The sequence below is a fragment of the Pongo abelii genome, chromosome 1, assembly GCF_028885655.2.
Source record: "Pongo abelii isolate AG06213 chromosome 1, NHGRI_mPonAbe1-v2.0_pri, whole genome shotgun sequence".
Classification (NCBI taxonomy): Eukaryota; Metazoa; Chordata; class Mammalia; order Primates; family Hominidae; genus Pongo; species Pongo abelii.
This window is the reverse complement of record NC_071985.2, coordinates 37,511,268-37,533,680: the sequence shown is the minus strand read 5'-3', so window position 1 is coordinate 37,533,680 and position 22,413 is coordinate 37,511,268. Positions and strand designations below refer to the sequence as shown.

Sequence of the window (22,413 nt, the reverse complement as noted above, 5' to 3'; positions counted from 1 at the left end):
AATGTGAGTGTAGGGGTCAGGGGCGGGCTGGTGACTGGATGCTTTTGTTGAAGTTCCACCAGTGGTTTTGATGCACAGCCAAATGTGGAAACCACTGACAAAGTACAAAAGACAAACAGGAGAAGAGAAATAAACTGTGAGCTAAAGATGCAGGCATGTTTTAAGCTCTCTTTAGAGTGGATAACTAAGGGCCAACTTAGAGAACAATTAAATTGCCCCTCTTTTTCAAGGTACCCGAAACCCTAACCTCAAGTCCATTTCTTCTTCCTGGAAAAGATGTATGTGACTTCAATTACATGACTTTTCTTACCTAGCAATCTAAACACACACTGAAGATTTCACACACACACACACACACACACACATACTTCGTGAATCATCTCTGCCTGGTTGCATGCTGAAGTCAGATTCCGAGTAATGTCTTTTATTCTTTAACCTCTGAGTAATCACTCTGGCCCTGGTCTGCTCTTTATCGTCCAGGAAAACAATCTGATCAAGCCTTGGATGATGGATTCATAGTTGCTCAAGTCTCCAAAGTGCTGTATAAACCAAACTATTAATTTATTCCATGGGGATAGTCTGTGAAAGTCCTACTTCTCCTTTTTAATAATTGAGTGGCCTCGAGCAAGTCACTCAATCTCTCTAGGTCTCTAAGATGATTATGATCATTAAGCATCACCCTTTACAAAGTATTTCCTTCTTTGTGACATCTCTCTTTAAAATGTCAGTTGAATGTTCTCAGAAACTTGCTGCAGTGGGCATAACATTAAAGAAAATGAGTAAGAATGAGAACAATGAATTTAAGGAACATTTCATTCAGTCCATGGGACACCAGAGTGGACAGCTGTGACTTGTGTCTGCTCAGCACTTCTTCTGCTCTTCAGCGGACAGAACTTCCTTCCGTGGGGGAACTGCTCCTTTCTTCTTCCACATGGTTGTGAGGAGGCTGCTGATCAAAGGACCCTGGTCTCCTCTTCTTGGGCCACAGGGGTGGGTATGTGACCCTGACTCAACCATAATAACAATCTACTCACCTAGCCACAGTGATTGATGTGGGAATTCATCCAAGGATCAATCTGAAAAGAGAGAGAGAGAGAAGAGAAAGAAAGAAAGAAAGAAAGAAAGAAAGAAAGAAAGAAAGAAAGAAAGAGAGAGAGAGAAAGAAAGAAAGAAAGAAAGAGAAAGAAAGAAAGAAAGAGAAAGAAAGAAAGAGAAAGAAAGAAAGGAAGAAGTAAAGAAAGAAAGAAGAAAAGAAAGAAAGGAAGGAAGAAAGAAAGAAAAGAAAGAAAGAAAGAAAGAGAAAGAAAGGAAGAAGTAAAGAAAGAAAGAAGAAAAGAAAGAAAGAAAGAGAAAAAGAAAGAAAGGAAGGAAGGAAGAAAGAAAGAAAGGAAGGAAGGAAGAAAGAAAGAAAGGAAGGAAGGAAGAAAGAAAGAAAGGGAAAGAAAGAAAGGAAGAAGTAAAGAAAGAAAGAAGAAAAGAAAGAAAGAGAAAAAGAAAGAAAGGAAGGAAGAAAGACAGACAGAAAGAAAGAAAGAAAGAAAGAAAAGAAAGAAAGAAAGAAAGAAAGAAAGAAAGAAAGAAAGAAAGAAAGAAAGAAAGAAAGAAAGAAAGAAAGAAAGAAAGAAAGAAAAAGTAAGCCAGAGATTTTTCTAAATTAAGCTTGTAGGGAAAAGTATCTTCCCTTTCTGGTCAAGGAGCTTTATCAATATGACCCCATGTGCCACATGAGAAGGCTGGGAGGACAAGGCCACCAGCCAGAGGGAAGAAGAAATGAGGCAGCGAGAGACAGAGATGGAAACAAGCAAAGGGTCTGTGGTGTCAAGTTCCCAGGTCTGACTCTCCTGGCGTCATCTCGCAATTGTTCTTTTGATTCCTCTAGCTACCCCAGAGTTTTCCCCAAAAGTCACTCTCTCTTTTTTTCTCACTTAGGCCAGTTTGTTTTAGAATTTCTACCATTTGCAACTTAGTCTTGATGAACAGAAACTCTCCGACAGTTTTCCTCTCAACTATACTTGAAAAGAAACGTGGTCCCAAATTTGAGGCTTTATGTCCTCTTGTCACCTGGCCCTTGACGGCAGCCAGACTTGTCTTGCTTTCTGCAAGCTGCACCTTGTTCACCCACGCCAGGCCAAGCAGTGACTCTCTCATGATTCTTCACCTCCCCTTTTCAGATCTTTACTTCCCCACTTTCCCCACTGCATTGTGTAAGATCTCATTCTTATAATAAATACCTTAGTCCATAATAATCAGTGGTTCTGCTTCCATGGTTTGGCCCTGATGAATGCAAATGCTATTGGGTTGGCCCCGACAAAGAAGCTTCCTTCTTCTCATTATTATTATTACTTTTTTTTTTTTTTTGAGATGGAGTTTCACTCTTGTCACCCAAGCTGGAGTGCAATGGCATGATCTCGGCTCACTGCAACCTCCGCCTCCTGGGTTCAAGCGATTCTCCTGCCTCCCCAGTAGCTAGGATTACAAGCAGGCATCACCAAGCCCCGCTAATTTTTTTGTATTTTTAGTAGAGAAGGGGTTTCACCAGGAATGTTGACCAGGCTGGTCTCGAACTCCTGACCTCAGGTGATCCGCCCACCTTGGCCTCCCAAAGTGCTGGGATTACAGGCGCTAGCCACCGTGCCCGGCCAAAGCTTCCTGCTTCCCTTCTTTGCTTCCTGCCCACACCCCCTCCATCTCTCCATCTGCCCCTCCTCTCAAGTCACCACATCTCCATCTTTCCTCATCCTCTCCCTGTGTCAGTAGGAAGGTCTGATGCAGCCGCTGCTCCTCTTAACCACTATGCTATTTACAGTCTCAAGCCCTCTTCTCTCTGACCTCTGCCTGGTTTCCTTTTGCACTATTTCCTGCGCTCCATTCCCGATCACAAGTCTTTGTCTGGCAGGCAGCCTAAAGATTTAACACAGGCTGGCACCCAGCAAAGGCAAATGCCAAGATGCCCTGCCCAGAGCTTCCCACTCATTATTTCCAATTAGAAAATGTCACTAGGGAAGAAAACAAATACGCTCAAAGATAACTCAGAGGGCACTGTGTATTTGTTGCCTGGAATAGATGCCAAATAAATATTTTATCAAAGGAATTTACATAGTAAAACTATTTGAGTTGGAAATTATCCAGGAATACTTTCAAAACGAACATGGTGGTTTTTTATTTTATTTTATTTTATTTTATTTTTTGGTAGCATGCATGGATTTGAAATTCCCCCTGGGAGCTGGCTCTGTTTTTGATGAGCTCAAGGTCTCTTCCAGCTCTGTAATGATGGCTCAAAGGCCAGAGCTTCTGATCCCAGCCCAGCCATTGCTCAATGTGAGTCAGCTGACCTCTCTAGACTTTGCCCAGTCTATCTGGATCAATGAAATAATCAGAGAAAAAAAATCAAAATCATTGTATCTTAGGCTTGGAAGCAACCTTACAGGTTATCTCTAATTAAGGAAGCTGGCTGTTGTCTGTCTCCATCCAACCCGTCTGGCTTCACCAGACCCGTCACTTAGCTGGGACCCCGTGGCCACACAGTATTGTCTTCTCTCTGCAGGCAGATGCTGGGTGTGGTGACTCAGGCCTCTGTCCAAGAGTTGGGACAAGTGTCTAACGCAGAATTTTCTTCATGTAGAATTAGACACAGTAAATCTTAAAAGGACATTGTTACCCAGGTTGACACGGGACATGAGTAGCAGAGTATAGCCAAGTGAGGACTGGGAGAACTTGGGACATGTGAGAGGAAGAATAGGCCGGGCGCAGTAGCTCACACCTGTAATCCCAGCACTTTGGGAGGCTGATGTGGGCGGATCACGAGGTCAGGAGTTCAAGACCAGCCTGGCCAACATGGTGAAACCCCATCTCTATTAAAAATACAAAAATTAGCTTGGCATGGTGTCGTGTGCCTGTAATTCCAGCTACTCGGGAGGCTGAGGCAGGAGAATCACTTGAACCAGGGAGTCAGAGGTTGCAGTGAGCCAAGATCGCGCCACTACACTCTAGCCTGGCAACAGAGCGAGACGCTGTCTCAAAATAAAATAAAATAAAATAAAATAAATAAAAATAAAAAAAGAATAATGTATTGGAAACAAGAATGAAGCAAGTAGCTACTGTTCTTAGGCACCTAGTATGTGCTACACAATTTATATCTATGTTAACATTTAGTCCTCACAACCACCAAGGAGGCTATCTCCAATTTACAAATGAGGAAACTGAGGTCCAGTAATCCCAAATAGTATCCCTCGAGTCGCACAATTGGTAATTGGCAGATTTGGGATGTCAAACACTTTGGAGTGACCCTGACCTCTCTTCTCTTTCCACACACAACCCTGCACCCCACACCCATCTCTCAGTCGTGCTCAAGAGTCTTTTCCTGTCAGGCGCAGTGGTGCATGCCTGCAATCCCAGCACTTTTCGAGGATTGCCTGTAATGCCAGCCAAAGCAGGAGGATCGCTTGAGCCCAGGAGCTTGAGACCAGCCTGGGCAACATAGTGAGACTCTGTCTCTATAAAAACAAACAAAAATTGGCTGGGCATGGTGGTGCGCACCTGTTAGGCTCAGTTGCTCAGGAGGTTGAGGTGGGAGTATTGCTCCAGCCCAGGACGTTAGGGCTGCAGTGAGCCATGATTGTGCCACCTCATTCTAGCCTGGACGACAGAGTGAGATCTCATCTCAAAAAAAGTCTTTTCCAGTTTCTTACTAAGAAGGGAATTGAGAGCACATATCAAATCATATATCACATCAGATCATGTATCAGTAGTTAGTTGGATAAATGTATGATTAAACAATGCAATTATCTTTTACTCCCGCAGATTGAGTTATTTTTACCTCCTTCTTTTGTTGTTACATTCCTCAGTTGTGTAACTCTTCTGTTCATTTGGGCTGGGTGGGTTCTACCAGGCCATAGAAATCAAGGCCACGTGTCCTGAGCAGGCAAGCTGAGTGAGCAGCAACCCTTACCTGAGGTTGGCTTGACAAGGTTTATTTGGTTCTGCTGCATATCACGCTTATCTCACATCTGTCTTTGGAGCCTCCTGAAGCACAGGGGCATCCCAGAGGAGCCCCGACTGCAGCCCAGAGAGAAAAATGACCTGCTCCAGCCAGCGGCAAAGCTGGCACCTGAGGCCGAGGTCCCTGACTCCCGTGTGCATGTTTCAACGTTTCTTTCCTATATATATGATGTAGTGCTACCTATGGCTAGTGCTGCTTTCAAGAGCAGGGTTGGAGGCCTTAGCCACCCCCTCTTAATCTCCATCAGCATCCCATGCCCCCCAACACACACACACTTCCTTCTTTGTCATGAGCATCTGGCGTTTTCTCAGTTCAGGTGAAGTCCTGTGAAAACACAACAATCCAGGTCCCCAAGCCTGCCCCTTCCCAAGTAAATTAAGCCCCTGTGTCCCTACTAGGTGGAAATTCTGGGATCATCTGCACATATGCCTATCTCTTCCATGAGACTCTCCACTCCCTCCCAGGGGTAGGAAATAGACCTGTTCTTTCTCTCTGATACCCCCAAAAGTGTAATGAGGGCTCTGCACACTTGCAATGAATATTTGTCACTGTGCCTGCTGCTGCAGTGGCCAGCCGTGCTTGGTCCCAACTAAGAAGACTTGTACTTGTCTGTTTGGAAGTAAGTATTCCTTGCATTTCATCTCTAATGTAGGCAAGTAGTTGAAAGAGAAGACAGATTTTAATTTTTAATGGCTCATGTCACTTTGCTGCTGTGTATATCACAGACTCCCAACTTAGACTGTGGGTTCCTCAAGCACCTTAGACTGTGGGTTCCTCAAGCAAAGCAATCACGTATCAGGCATGTAGTTGCTACCCAGTAAGTGGTTGCCAGGTAAACGACTGAGCATCTGAATACTGCTCCTTATAGCACCTAATAAAAGGGGAACACACCTTATCTGAAAAGGTGACTCGGCAGTCAGGCGTACTGTCACTTAACAGGGAGTCATCACACGATGCTTTTTACTGCAGAAAGAGATAAAACAAATGGATCTGCCACACAATGTAAAACATGAGGGCAATCATTGCGTACCTCCATGCCTTCTGCCTGTCACATGGTAGTGACTTAAAGATACACTTACAAGAAACGATAGTACATACTTCAGAATTGCAGTGGGTTATCTGCTCAGCTGCTCTTCTCTGGGGCCAGTACAACCTCCCCCGCACTTCTGATGCACACACCCCTAGATAGTTCCAGGCGGCCATGTTTATGCTGTGACCTGCCCAGATTCCTCTCCCAGGAATTGGGAATTTTGGACACAGAAGCACAAAGAAGTGGGGCTGTCTGGGGAGGCAGACCCATTATGGCAGCCTCCTGGAGGGAAGCCCACCACCACTGCTACTGCACACCCAAGATCAGCCACAGCAATTGCCCATTCTGGGCCAGCACAATACAGGAAAACACGACATGGAAATACATAGACTCTAGTAAAACACACACACACACACACAGATGGAATCAGAAAGCTTGCTAGTCCTCATAAATAAAGACGTAGAATTTGGAAGTGAGTTACTTTTTCTCTGTTGCTCTCCTCACTTCTGTGGTATCATCACGGCTTGTATTTTACTGAATATTTCCGACATTTCTAGAAACCCATGGAGGGCAAGAATGTGTCTTATGCACCTTTGTGCATCTCACTGGCCTAGCCCACCCCTCACCTCCACAGGCACTCAATGGACACGGATGTAGCTGAATTAAGTTTGATTGACTAGGACAAAAATAATGAATTTGCATGTTTCTAGGGTAAACAATATTAAAACTATGCTCAAATTTAATCGTTTATCCTTCTTTCCGTCCAGATATTATTTAGGAAACAGGCAGCCATTAGGTAAGTGCCTGTACTTTTTTAAAAAGGGGGGAAACAGAGATGAGAGGGAAATTCCTGTGGCACATTTCCCATTTCTTGTCCCCAGCCCCTGTGCCTTTGCCTCTCTTTAGCGCCCTTTCTCTGCCCTCAGCCTCCCTCAGCACTTCATCGCCCCAACTCCAGGGCTGTGTGCTGTCTGGGGCCCCACCACCGACACCGCGAGTTGTGTCTTACTATGCAGTTAGGACAGGGCACAGAGGGCAACTGGGCGCTGCCGTTCTGGACACATCACCGAGTAGACTCTCGCCACAGCCCAGCTGCCTTCCTGAGGTTTAGAACCAAAGAAAGACGTGGCTGAGGGAAGAGCCACGAACCAGGAGCGGTCAGAAATGGGTCACCAAGAAGGTCCCCAAGATGGTGAGCTTGGGGGAACAACAGAGCAACCCTAAGGAGTCCTTTGGCCACTGTTTCAGGCTGAGTAGGCTCCTCGTCAGAAGGGCTTTTAATTTTTTTATTTGATTTATATTTTGTTTTATTTTATTTTATTTTATTTTATTTTTGAGACATAGTCTCACTCTGTCACCCAGGCTGGAGTGCAGTAGTGTGATCTCGGCTCACTGCAACCTCCACCTCCCAGGTTCAAGTGATTCTCCTGCCTCAGCCTCCTAAGTAGCTGGGATTACAGGCTCATGCCACCAGGCCCAGCTAATTTTTTGTATTTTTAGTAGAAATGGGGATTTGCCAGGTTGGCCAGGCTGGTCTCAAACTCCTGACCTCAAGTGATCCACCCACCTCAGCCTCCCAAAGGGCTGGTATTACAGGCATAAGCCACCGCACCCAACCGGAAAGAGCTTTTTATAGTGATTTACTGATCACTGAATTTGTCACCTAAAAACATTCCAGAGGTGTGGGTGATGGTTTTGGTGAGATGGGGAGAGGTTCTGAGTCAAGAGCAGCAGTCTTATGCTCAGAGCAGTCAGGGCTGTTACTCCAGCACCAGGTGTCCCCTGGCCGCACCCTCCTGTCCTGCACTCTCGGCTGCCTCACCCCAGAAGGCAGCTGTGGGGTGCTGACTGAGATGCAGCTGTGGATGCAGCTGAAGGCTGCCGACATTCAAATGCCTTCCCTGCTGGCAGCTCAGAAAGTGCCGGACAAAGGAGAGGGAGATGATACCAGATACATTTCTTAGAAATCTGTAAACCTGTATTTGCCTGCGTGCTACACTAAATATTGTATACAATGAAGGGGGCCTTGCACTTCAAGGGGCTTCCTCTCGTGTTTCAGAATGTTAATGATAACAAAGTGTATTCTTACATTATTTTTCTATGCTTGTACTATATCTTGGAAAGTAAGCAATTGAGGTGATTTTTTTATACTGCAGACCTACTAAAAATAATTGAAATATATCTTTTGATTATTTTCTTTTGCTTATTTTTATTTATTTATTTATTTTTGAGACAAGGTCTTGCTCTTTTACCCAGGCTGGAGTGCAGTGGTGCAATCTTGGTTCACTGCAGCCTTGATCTCCTGGGCTCAAGCAATCCTCCTGCCTCAGCCTCCTGAGTAGCTGGATTACAGGAGTGCACCACCACATCTGGCTAATTTTTCTTTTCTTTCTTCCTTTTTTTTTTTTTTTTTGTAGAGATGGGGTCTCAATATGCTGCTCAAGCTGGTCTCGTACTCCTAGGCTCAAGAGATCTCCCTTCCTTGGCCTCCCAAAGTGCTGGGATTACAGGCACGAACCACTGCACCCGGCCTATTTTCTTGACTGTGAGTAATACATGTACCATTTAGAAAGAATCACCTTATTAATATTTCTATAGACCTTCTTACTTATGTACTTTTACATGAAAATATATTGTTTAATTAGATCATACCATAACCATAATGTTTTGAAACTTTATTTTACGAAAAAATATATCATGAATATAGTTCAATGACAGTCAACAGATGTACATCATTGTCATCAATCTTAATATTACATAGTTTTCTATTTTGTGGATTTAGTATAATTTGGTCGGTTTCTATTTTAAGACTTTAGATTGTTTCTAATTTTTGTCTTAATAAACCACATTTGATAAATATATTTTTATAATACCTCTGCTATCACTGTTTTAGGAAAATTTCTTAGAAGTATAATCTTTACATGATTTTTCACTCATAGCCACTCTTTCATCTAGAAAAACTCTACCAATTTATACTCCACCCCACCCCCAACAGGAATGGCATAAAAGTCTATTTAAAATAATTTTAAATTTGTTTTTATTAAATATTAAATTTATACAAATAATATTTCTAATGTGAAGGACGTAAAGAATACTCAAATATCTGTGAACCCACCATCTAGCTTCAGACTTAGAATATCACCAGTCTCCTAGAAGCCTGCCTGTGCCTTCTCTGACCCCATCCCTGCACTCCTCCTCCTCCTCCTCAGAAGAATCCACTTTCCTAAACTGTGTCTCTACCAGTTCCTTGCTTTTAGTTAGTTTTACCACATATGCTTGTATCCTTTAACAATATGTGCCTTAGTTCTGCATATTTTTCCTTTATATAAATTAAATTATACTTATGTATTCTTTTATAACTTGCTTTAAAAAATTTGTAAACGAAGTATGTCACGCATTCAAATGCCTTCCCTGCTGGCAGCTCAGAAAGTGCCGGACAAAGGAGAGGGAGATGATATCAGACCCATTTCTTAGAAATCTGTAAACCTGTATTTGCCTGCGTGCTACACTAAATATCGTATACAATGAAGGGGGCCTTGCATTTTGAGACGCTTCCTCTCATGTTTCAGAATGTTAATGATAAGAAAATGTATTCTTACATTATTTTTCTATGCCTCTAATATATCTTGGAAAGTAAGCAGTTGAGGTGATTTTTTTATACTGCAGACCTATTAAAAATAATTGAAGTATATCTTTTGATTATTTTCTTTTGTTTAATTTTTTTAGAGAAGTGCATGTATCATAAGTGTTCAGCGTGGTGCATTTTCTGAGTGAGCACACACCTAGATCAAGACACAAAATATTACTAGCACCCCAGAAACCCTTTTGACTCCCTCCAAGTTACTGTCTTTCTCTGAAAGGAACCACTATTCTGACTTCTAACACCATACAGTTTATATAAATGGAATTAGAGTGACTGACTTCACACCCTCAACTTTATGTTCATGCCTCTTGCTACATGTAGCTACAATTCACTCATTTTTACCACTGTAGAGTGTTCTATTATACAAATATATAATTTATATATCTATGTATCTATTGATGGATATTTGGGTTTCTTCCAGCATTTGCTCTTATAAACAGGGGTGTTCTAAGCATTCTCCTATGTGTCTTCTTATGCCCAGGTGCAAAGGTTTCTTTAGGAGAAACTAGGAATGGAACTGCGGGGTCATAGAATATAGTTATTGTTTGCTTTAGAACATGAACTCACCACTTACCACTCAATGTCATACATGAACTCACCACTTACCACTAAAAAAAAATTGGCCAATCTAATAGGTAAAAATTAAATTCATTGCTTAAATTTGCATTTTTAAATTATATTTATTTCACTATTACTTTTTTTTTTTTTTTTAAACTCCTGGGCTTGAGCAATTCCTCCCATCTCAGCCTCCCAAGTAGCTGGGACTACAGGCAGGCCCACTGCTCATAGCTACATTATTACATTTTTTTTTTTTTTTTGGCTGTTCATTGGTCATTTTTATTTTTTCTTTTGTGGGTTCCCTGTGTTCTCAATTTCCCATGGTAGTTGCTGATTTTTTTCTTAATGATTTGTAAATGCCTTTATATATTAAGGATATTACCTGATATCTATTATGAATGCTGCAAATATATTCCCTATAATTTAGTCTATCTTAGAGTTTGGCTTATGATACTTTTTGCCATTTAATGTTTTATTTCTTTCCCCTGGGATGTGCAAACTCCAGAGAAATGGGGTCAGTGCTCCCCCATTTCAAGTTTTAAATTAAAATTTTTGTCCAATTAGTGCCATCATTTTTTTTCTTACAGGCTCTGCCCTTTCTGCTGTTGGAAGCAGGTTTAAACATGCTTTTCTACTCCAGGATGATGCATTTGTTAAGGTGACTTTTTATTTTTCATATTCACAGAGTAACTGGTTTTCCCAAGTTGCTGTCCAGAGATAGCAATGGCTGGGTCAGGGTGTGACCTGCTATGCAGATTTTAGAAGCAAAAGTGATGATGCAGCTTCCGTTATCTGGAGATCTGTTTTCATCACACGGAGAACGATAAGTGAATTCACTTGTGTGCTAAGGCCAGTTCTTTGCTTCTTATGCATAGGATGTGGAAATAATGATCATTTCTCCCTAGAACCCAGCAGGTAGGCTGGGCTCATTACAACAGGGAAATTTCACCAAAGCGAGAATACCTGAGGGAAAAAACTGGCCTCCCAAGACCAACCAAATGAACTCTCCAGCAATTGCCTGGCATGGACTCCCCTCCCACAGGGGTTGCTGATTGCTCAGGCTTTTATAATTCTTGAGCCCTGTTCCAAGGAGCTTTTGTGGTTTCAATCAATATGCTTCTGGGAATAAGTGCCCTTCCTTATTATTTCCTCGTTCACATTATTTGCTGTGCTTTTATAGCACCCTGACATAATATTCTTTGTGCTGCAGTACAATAACAGTCCTTCCAGGAATCTCTAAGAGCTTTCTAATTAGGACCTACAACCTCACGACAGATGGAGAACATGAAGCCCAGAGACAGGGATGATGAGGCTTCACCTTGGTCACAAAGGAGCCAAGCTTCAGGGCCTGGGCTACACTGCTTATCTAGCAGTGATTGCAGAATTATAAGGCTGCTTCAGGGCATGGCAGGGAATGCTGGATCCTTTGCAGTAAGGCTTAGGGGCACCCGCTATTGAGTTGAGGACTGAGAACTAGCCTCTGCCATAGCCACACCCAGGAATCGGTTGAGCAATAGCTCTTGTGTTTACAGCCAGTTCTCAGTGGCAAGGCTCAGACCAGAAACTGCATGAAGGCTAGGTAATTTGAAACTGAATTTTGTGTTAAATAGTTAAACTTTCTTGATTGCCTACCATGTGCCAGCCACCCTATTGAGCACCAGGAAGGCAAAGATGAACTCCCAATCCCTCCCTTTGGATATTTACAGTCTAGAAGAGGAGACAGATCTGTAAGCAGAACATTATAAAGTTATCAGAAGCCGGGTGCTTTACTAGAGAGTAGAACAGAAGGCCAGTAGTACTCAGTCCCGGGGCCTTCAGTGTTCTTCCTGCTTCCTGGAGAGGAGGATTTTGACTTGGGTAAATCGTAGGAGATGGGCTGGAGCTTCCTGGGCAGAGTTGGGAGAGAAGTGCGTTGCATGCTGAGAGCCAAGCACCGACAAAGGCCCAGAGACGTGCAATGTACTGGGGTTCAGGGAGCAATGAGAAAGTCAGCATGTCCAAAGTGGCCATTGTCATCCCACTGTTCTTTCTCTTGTCTATTATTACAGCAAAAATCTCTCTTTCTATGCTCAATATTTTATTTCCGATGTTGAAAAGGCTCAACATTGTTTTTGTCTTTGCCTTGTTGCTTTAACCCTTCATTTCTCCTCAGGGACTTGTGGGTGCCTCTGAGGAGGGAGAGGTCATGTATCTTTCCCCCAAAAAAAGCACAAAGATAAATATCTCACTGCAGTATGAGGACACAAGGTAGGGAAGTTCAGGGAATTTTGGGCAGGAACCCAGCTGGGCCTTCTTTTACCATCTTTATAGCAGAAAACATGGCCTTGGAAAGCTTCCAAGGTTACCTGTCACAGATCCAGCCACCCAGAGGGAGGTCCTGTGGTTCAAAGCTTGTTGCAGAATCCATAGATGAAAACACACGGCAGGTAGGGGTGTGAGGGGAAACACGAGCTGGCAAGCAACCTAACACACGGCCCACGTAGGAGCAGAAGCCTCAGATTTGAGCTTTAGGAATCAGGTTCACAGCTGGCTCTGGAATCAGGCTGGACTGCAATGGTGGGAAACCAAAGGCCACCTCTGGCTTCCTTCCTTTTTTTTTTTTTTTTTTTTTTGAGGTGGAGTCTTGCTCTGTCACCCAGGCTGGAGTGCAATGGCGCCATCTCAGCTCACTGTAGACTCCACCTCCCGGGTCCAAATGATTCTCCTGCCTCAGCCTCCCAAATAGCTGGGATTACAGGCACGTACCATCACGCCCGGCTAATTTTGTATTTTTAGTAGAGATGGGGTTTCACCATGTTGGCCAGGCTGGTCTCAAACTCCCGACCTCAAATGATCTGCTCACCTCAGCCTCCCAAACTGCTGAGATTATAGATGTGAGCCACCGTGCCCGGCCTCTTTGTCTTTGTTTTCCCTGGTGTCTTCCTTGCTCACTCCACCTTCCACAGGGTCTTCCGGGTTTCATATACCTCCTTAGTCAACACAAATGGTGTGTGTCCTGCTCAAGTCTCCCTCAGTGCCACTTTGCCACCTCAGCTAGACCTTGGCACCATGGACACTCACTGAGTACCCTGACATAGGTGACAACATCTGGGAGCTTCCTGGGGGCAGGGACTCTGTACCTGCTACACATATGCATGATGATTTGCACATAGTAGATAGTCTAGGAAAAAGAAGGGCCAGCAGGGAGGATGGATGGACAGGGAAGAACCTAGCTGGAAACTGAAACCCCAGCCATCCAAAGCAACAACATATTCTAAATTCTGACCAAGAGGAGGCTGCTGCTGGAGGAGGGTGAGAATGACTAGGAGGAAAGAGATAGATAAGTGCTCTTAAAAAAAAATTAAAAAAATTAAAACTTTCTTGCAAGTTTTAGTCACTGCCCACTCCCTCCTACCTCAGCCCTCAGTTCAGAGCCTCAGCTGCACTTGAGGCCCACAGTGAGCCTCTATGATACTAGCAGGCCCTGCTCCAGCCTCTCCACTGCTCAGAGCTCAGACAGCTTGCCTCTCTGCCTCAGTCTCCGAGTTGAACATTGGGGATGGCCAGCAGGCAGATCAGCCAGGACTGCTTCAAGCCAGAGTGAGAACCAGGGCTGGAGGCCAGAGAATAGCCAGGGAGCTGATGGGAGGCATGGGGCAGTGGAGGGAGCTGGCTGCTCCTGGCAGGACATGGTAACATTAGCCTCCATTTGTCTACAGTGACTCCGACCCGAGGGCCTTGCAGCTTGACTGCTTCACACAGATGAATTGGGATACGGGCTATGGAGGAATACTGAGTATTGTGTCTGGCTGGAAATCAGGACATGGAAGGACGAACAGGTTTTTCACGGATGGAGGGAAGAGTGTTCAGATAGACGGAAAATATGAGCAAAGCCACAAAGGTAAGATTGTGCAAACTGAACTCATGGAATGCTCAGGGTGCCAGTTTTACTGCGGGCTGGGATATACACAGAGGGCCGTAGAAAAGAGAGGTCTGTGCCGGGCGCGGTGGCTCACACCTGTAATCCCAGCACTTTGGGAGGCCGAGGCAGGCAGATCACAAGGTCAGGAGATCGAGACCATCCTGGCCAACACAGTGAAACCCCGTCTCTACTAAAAATACAAAAAATTATCCGGGCGTGGTGGCAGGCGCCTGTAGTCCCAGCTACTCGGGAGGCTGAGGCAGGAGAATGGCATGAACCTGGGAGGTGGAGCTTGCGGTGAGCCGAGATTGCACCACTGCACTCCAGCCTGGGTGACAGAGTGAGACTCCGTCTCAAAAAAAAAAAAAAAAGAAAGAAAGAAAAGAAAAGAAAAGAGAGGTCTGGCTGCTAGGCCTGTGTCTAATTGTGGAGGATCTTCAATGATATATTGAAGAATGTGCACTGTATTGGGAACCCAGTTTTGTTTTTTTTTTAACTAGAAGAGTGAATTGCAGCTGGCGCGGGGGCTCACATATGTAATCCCAGCACTTTGGGAGGCCAAGGTGGGTGGATTGCTTGAGCCCAAAAGTTTAAGACCAGCCTGGGCAACGTGGTGAAACCCCACCTCTACAAAAAAATACAAAAAATTAGCCTGACGTGGTGGCACGCGCCTGTAATCCCAGCTACCCAGGAAGCTGAGGTGGGGGATCCCTTGAACCCAGGAAGTCAGGGCTGCAGTAAGCTGTGATCATGCCACTGCACTCCAGCCTGGGCGACAGAGTAAGACTGTCTAGATTAAAAAAAAAAAAAGAAGGAATTGGGAAGCAATGGTAAGAAAGGTTCACTCAGAGGAGACTGAAACTAGCAGCAAGGAAATTAGGAAGTGAAAGCAATATTCCAGGAAGACATAATGAGGTTGTGAACTAGGATGATGGTAGTGGGAACAGCAAGAAAGCACGTTGTGAAGAACAGCACTCCGTTCCCCAAAAGTAGGACAGCTCCTCTCCCTGCATGAATACCTATCTCACAGAAACATGCAGACGCACACACTTAGGAGGTGAGAGAAAACACAGCCTCTTCACCGTCACTCTCTTCTCAGCTGTCAACCCCAGCCCTCCCCAACTCCACCCCCACTCCACCCCCACCACTTCTCTGTGCACCCTTCTCCTGTTCTCTCCATCCCATTCTGGGCAATGGCTGGAGGCATCCGCTCTAAGGACAGAAAGAGTCACGCGAAGGTTATTTATATCTGCGGCTGCACTGCCTGAGCCCTTAGTCTCGAAGGCATGTGTTTGGTGGGGAGCTGGGCCACACCCCATCTCCCAGGCAAAGCCCTCCTGCTGGGAAGTCTGCAACTGTGGCCTCCATGAGATCTTGCTGATAAAATAGGGCCAAGAGGTCATAGAGTCCATTCCTCTGCCTCCAGAGAGGCTCTTGGCAAATGCACCCCTGTGATTGAACAGGCTTCTTGTCTTAAGGCCCTTCAGAAGCACCCATGAAGCCTGAATGCTTCCTTCTTTCAGTATGTAATTGTTTCTAGAGTTCGCTAAGTTCTTCCTTATACTCAACATAAACTTCCTACATGAAGTAAGCCGCCTTGCTTCTTGCTCCGTTTTTGGGGGTGGCAAACTCTCCAAAACCTTGTTAGTAGGGAAAGAGTTCTGATCAGTTAGGTACGAAGCACCTATTGAACCATGGGGCTTATGTCCAGTAGATTTGATGGTGCGAACTAACTTTGGATATAAGCCCATTTATTTTGCAGTTGACCAAGTAAGTCTCAGAAAGAATGACAGGATGTCTGGGTCAGCTCACTGCACTGGTGATACTTCTCCCATATCTTCCTGGCACTCCCATCCCCCAGGGATCAAGGTTTGTGCTGACAGGGAAGGCTGAGAGATGCAAATACCCTCCTCCCAACAGAAAAGGATACATTCCTCTTGAGTCTAGGAGCTTTTAGTCCCTTCTAGGTCCTCAAATGAGACCTGGAACATCATCCTTCTTTAAGGCAGAGATGACCTGAAACGTCACTGTTTTGTAGGGCTGAAGTTCTTGTCCCCGCTGCTCTCTGGGCCACTGGGCCAGGCTGGCCAATCCACCACTGAGGAGGAAGGCAACCAATATCTGTTGGGCACCCGCCAAGCACCAGGCTTTGTGCGTGTTATCACATTTAATCTTCACAACTCTTCAACAGGGTAACTATGAGCCCCCTTTCACAGATGAAGAAGCCAAGGCTCAGAGAGATGTGATGAGAAGAAACAGAGACTCGGAGAATAGCCAGGTGGCTGATATAGGGTGTGGGACAGTGGAGAAAGCTGTTTGTTCCCATTAACAGGACCTGATAACATTAGCCACCATTTATCCACATTGCAGCCAACCCCAGGGTCAGGAAGCTGAGTGTACACAATACTGGTCACAGAGAAATACGAAGGATCGTGCTTGGTTAGACAAATCAGGGCCAGGGTGTTTCTGTAGGGTCTGGAAAGACAGATGGGTTTTTCTATGTGGAATAGTTGGTGTCAGGGGAGACTGAATTCTGACAGGAGTTATTTCCCTCTGACCAAAGCTTTGTGGGAGTTTCCCATCTTCCCCAAGCGCAGAGAATTGAAGCAGGCTTAAGATTGCAGTGAGAGGCTGAAGTGGGAGGATCACTTGAACTCAGGTTGAGACCGCAGTGAGCTATGATTGCGCCATTGCGCTTCAGCCTGGGTGACAGACCCCTCATTTTTAAAAAGTAAAAATTAAAAGATTGCAATGAGTGGTTTAGGTTGGATGTAAGAATAACTTAGTGGGTTGTGAGGATGGTTAAATACCAAAGGAGACACAGGGTGAGTGAGCCTGTCTGAAGGGCTGCACACGGAACTGCAGTGGCTCTGCCCTGGGGAGTCCTGTCCAAACCCATTCCTTTCTCCTTTCACTGGAGAACATGATCGGCCACGTGAGGAAGCTCAGGCTCACTCTGAATAGTCAGGGTCAGAATGTGTTTCTCATCACCCTCCCTCCCATGGTCTCTGCAGGAAAGAAGGGGTGGCATGGCCGTGAATCCCAGGAGCTTGGCCACCACTGTATTCCCAGCACCTGCTATGCTGTGTGTGTTTGACAGACATCTCGTGCATGAATCAAAGAATACCTTCTCAAAATGGTTTATGCCCTTGCTGGCCATGCCTTTAGCATACATCCGGGAAATCTGTGTTCGAATTCCTTCTCTGACAAATGTTGCTGACTGAGCTGCAGTGCCTTGTGATGTCAGCTGAGTTACCGTCAGTGCTCAGGAGTGCTTTCTTTTCATCAGCTACTCCTGGTCAGCCACTTGGGAGTGGGGGGCAGAGGGAATTAGTGCTTAGGACAGATTCTCAGGCCGTCTCCTGTGTCACGGCCCTCAAGGAGAGATTCCAGATGTGCTCACTCTCAGAGAGAACAATTCTAGCCAGGCTAATATGCTTTTGAGCATCCCAAGGGACATGGTAACCATTGAGTAGGATAGCTGTGATGTTGCTGAAGGGATTCTGATTATACTTATTTCTCCCTAATGCTCCAATACCTTGAAATGTGACACAGAGGGGTTCAAATCATCCAGTAGCCTGGCCAGAGGCAGCAGCAGTTTCTATAAGGAGACAGTATTTAACTTTTTAAATGTAAACTCCTGTCTCCTTGAAGTTAAATATTTCCTTTACACTTTAGGGGCATATCTTTTTTTTTTCGAAATGCTCTTTTGTCCCTCTCTGGAAAACAAGTAGTAGGTGCTCAATTGTTTGAATTACATCAAGAGGAGGCTGAGAAGGGACACATGCATTCTAAATGCTGCAAAAGAAGAAAATGCCAAACGATGGCCAGTTTTTAAATTACTTAAGATCCTCTCCTGACTGCTACATACAAGGGGACACTATCATGAATTTCAGAAATGGCACTCTTTTGTGTTTTGTCACTTTTTTTAAGCCCTCGACACATTTTCTAAAAATAGGCCTTATTCTGTCCAGTGAGACTCCAAGTTGCTTGGGGGTTCTCCCTGTCAGTTTCCTTTTGACTCTCCCACGGCCAGCTCAGGCCTGGCAACGTGTTGTGCTCTCACAGGGAGAGTCCCTCTCCTCCATTTGCATTTCCACAGTAGTCTTCTCTTCTGCTTCTCCTGTGACCCTCCTAATCACAAGATGTCCGCTTTTGCTGGTGGGTGGGATATGAAGGCAAAGCAAGGCAGAAGCAAGTGTTAACAATTCATCATCACTTTACTCATCTCACTACTCTTTCATGCCATCAGGGCAAGATGACATAAATAGAAAGCATCATTAGCTCCACTGCTTCCAGTGGGGGATGGAGGGAAACTCCAGGCAGCTCAGCCTATTTTCACCTTCCATGGTCTTGGGAAACAGGAGAGGGTAGACACTGGTATCTTCTCATAATTCCTTAGTGTAATTTAGTTCCCTTTTATTTGTCCTAATCCTTTAAACATTTTTAACTCATCACCACAGATAAATTCATCGAAACCCTCAAATGAAATCACCAAGAAAACCAAAGAAAGTTGAGTTACAGAGTATTTCCTCTCTGCATACCATGTAATTTTCTTCAAAACATCCTGTCTGGGTATTTGAGATGCTCATTTTCCTGATTGTTATAATTCATTTGGCATTACCCCATCTTTATTAATTTTAGTTAAAAATTATCTGGAAACAACAACAAAATATTTTTAGAACAGCAAATTTCAAAGATGATGCCCAAAGGAAAAAACGGTTCTGGAAAAGGGGGAAATGGAGACACGTCTCTGGGAGCAACAGTGCTGATGAGAAGGCTCAGGGCTCCAAAGTGGGTGGCAACACAGCAGACACATTCTATGCGAAAAACATGGCAAAACCACGGAAGCCATGGAAAAGTTAAAATCTAGTATGAGTCTCAATGAAGTGTCTCCACAATATAGTGAAGATAAAAGCCAGGCCAGGGGACAACTTGGGTAAGGAGGATAATGACCCACCACGGACCCCTGCTTTTCAAGAAGCAGCATTTGCCTTGCTGGTAAGTGGGATGGGTAAGCCTGTGTTTACAGATCCTTCCATAAAGACAAAATCTGGGTATCATATTATTATGGTTGAAGGAAGAAAATAAAATCAAATTAAGCCAACTCACCAGACTTTGGACTTCTCACTACATCTCATCATACTGTTACTGTCTATGTGAGTGGTAAAGGCTAAGGCCAAGGCATTGTACAAAGAACAGGGTTGATTGAGCAACATAGTATTTTTTTTTTTTTTTTTTTTTTTGAGACGGAGTCTCACTCTGTTGCCCAGGTTGGAGTGCAGTGGCGCAATCTCGGCTCCCTACAAGCTCCGCCTCCTGGGTTCACACCATTCTTCTGCCTCAGCCTCCTGAGTAGCTGGGACCACAGGGACCCGCCACCACGCCTGGCTAATTTTTTCTATTTTTAGTAGAGACAGGGTTTCACTGTGTTAGCCAGGATGGTCTCGATCTCCTGACCTCCTGATCCGCCAGCCTTGGCCTCCCAAAGTGCTGGGATTACAGGCGTGAGCCACCGCGCCTGGCCTCAACATAGTATTTTAATACCAGAAGCAAAGCAAACGCATGAACCTAAATACCATCCTTGTCATCTACAAACTCTTTTGTGTGGAACTTTCAGTGAGTCAAAGAATTCCAATGTAGGCCCCCTTATCTAGAAATCCACTTAAGGGTTATCTAGGTCTTAAGGTAACAGTTCTCATTTTCTCATTTTTCATTCCCTGCACTTTCCAACTCCATAGGCAGTAGCCACATGAAGCCATTTAACTGAAGTAGGCCGGGCATGGTGGCTCACGCCTGTAATCCTAGCACTTTGGGAGGCCGATGGGGGTGGATCACTGGAGGTCAGGAGTTCAAGACCAGCCTGACCAACATGATGAAACTCCATCTTTACTAAAAATACAAAATTAGCCGGGTGTGGTGGCACATGCCTGTAATCCCAGATACTTGGGAGGCTGAGGCAGGAGAATCACTTGAACCTGGGAGGCAGAGGTTGCATTGAGCTGAGATCGCACCATTGCACTCCAGCCCGGGCAACAAGAGCGAAACTCCATCTCTAAATAAATAAATAAATAAATAAAATAATTAAATTTAACTGAATTAAAAGCAAATTAATTCAGTTCCTCAATCACACTAGCCATATTTTAAGTACTCAATAGCTACATGTGGCCAGTGGCTGTAGTGGTTAGTGCAAATTTAGAACGCCTCCATCATTACAGAAAGTTCTGTTGGTCAGTGGTGCCTATACTCTACATAACAAGTGCCAGGTCATCTTATTCTCAATATTCTGTCGGCAGGTATTGGCACAGAAAGATCAAGTGACTTATCTAAGGATTAATGATGAGTCTTATAAATAGAATTTAAACTGATGTCTCTGGGACCCTAGTCTGAGGATCTTGTCTAATTGGTTTGTTCTTCTCCATGAGAAATGGCATATTCCCCAGTTGCAAATTGCCTGCTATCTTGGTTGGTTTGCGCTAGAAAGGTTATGTCTGAAGGTCTTAGTTTAAGCTGGAATACATTAATTTCTGAATAGTCAACATTCTATTGCTATCATCATTGAAGGCAATCAGCAGAATGTATTTACATATATTTCTTTGTATGTCTGCCTTTACATATTTTAATTAAATGATTTATAGCAGACAGAAATTCTATTTTGTTTAGGTCATTATTTTATTACTCAATGTACTCAAATTACATATGACGAAAGATAGCTTAAATGTGTTTAATAGCAGAGACAAGGTAATAAAATGCTCAGTGAGAACTGATCTAACACTGTGGAAAAAAAATACTAAGGAGGATAATGACAGTAGTAGTAATAATAAAAGCAAATGCTTATATATCTGTTTACCATATGCCAAGCACGTTCTAAGTGTTTTCATACATTAATTCTATACTAACTCACTTAATTCTCATACCTACCCCATGAAACACTAATATGTTTCTCTATTAGGAATAAAGAAATTGAGGCATAGAGAGACTAAGTAGCTTGTCCAAGGTCATAAAGTTAAGATTGGAACCTCGGCAGTATGGCTCCAAAGGCTGGTGCTCTCAGTCACTGGACTACACAGCAGTCCCCCTTATCAGTAGGAGATACGTTCCAAGACCCCCAGTGGATGCCCATGACTGAGGATAGTACCGAACCCTATATACACTACATTTTTTCCTATACATACACACCTATGCCAAAGTTTAATTTATAAAATAGGCAAAGAGATTAAAAGCTATTATAAAATAGAACAATTCTAACAATATACTGTAATAAAAATTATGTGAATGTGGCCTCTCTATCTTCACCTCTGGGAACCGAAACTGAAAAGCAAAGTGAAAGTCAAAAGCAAAAACTGCAGATAAGGAGACACTACTGCACTGCAAAGTGACGAAGCACTGAGAAAAACTAGTCCTGTCTTCCTAGCTTTAACCAGCAAGTGCCCTTCGTATTTCTAAATTTAGGGAACATGCCTACTTCACAATTAGTATGCATTATCTTTCTTTTCTGCATCTCATTTTTCTTTTCATTCATTAGTGTAGTGTTGAAGTTATAAACAGCTTCCTCCCACCACAAATAACTGTTTAACAGTTGATGCCAAAAATTCAGTAGATATTTTACTAAACAAAATCAGAGTTCCAATCCTGGATCTAATGGACATACTAAAATAAGTCTTTCTTGCTTCAGAGTTATGTTCAGTTCAGTTATACTTCTTGGACTTACTTTTATTTTAATAATTCATGGCCAGGCATGGTGGCTCACGCCTGTAATCCTAGCACTTTGGGAGGCCGAGACGGGAGATCACCAGAGTTTGGGACCATCCTGGCCAACATGGTGAAACCCATCTCTACTAAAAAATATAAAAATTAACCGGGCGTGGTGGCACATGCCTGTAATCCCAGCTACTCGGGAGACTGAGGCAGGAGAATCACCGGAATCCGGGGGGTGGAGGTTGCAGTGAGCTGAGATCGCACCACTGCACTCCAGCCTGGGCAACACAGCGAGATTCTGTCTCAAAAAAAAAAAATTCCTTTCTGAGTTTGTGCCAGGAGCCCATAATACACCAAATTAAAAAGTTCATAAACATAGCTATCAAAAGCCTATCTTTTAAGAACATAACATTTGGGAAGTTCTCAAAGGGAATTGATGGCTTACAAGATTTGCCTCTTTTTTGGAGAAATCTACCCCGAATGGCACCAGAAGCTTGAAATCCACATTGTAAACTTTAACCCTGAAAATAGCCACTTAATTACAAATAAAAAGATCTCCAATTTAAGAAATGTTTTTGTTTGTT

The 22,413-nt window shown here is 43.9% G+C and overlaps 1 pseudogene; it reads left to right on the top strand.

Annotated features, from left to right (window-relative positions):
* Positions 1 to 18,686: 18,686 nt before the first annotated feature.
* LOC112130230 (peptidyl-prolyl cis-trans isomerase NIMA-interacting 4-like) lies at positions 18,687 to 19,222 on the top strand (annotated as a pseudogene).
* The last annotated feature ends 3,191 nt before the right edge of the window (positions 19,223 to 22,413 follow it).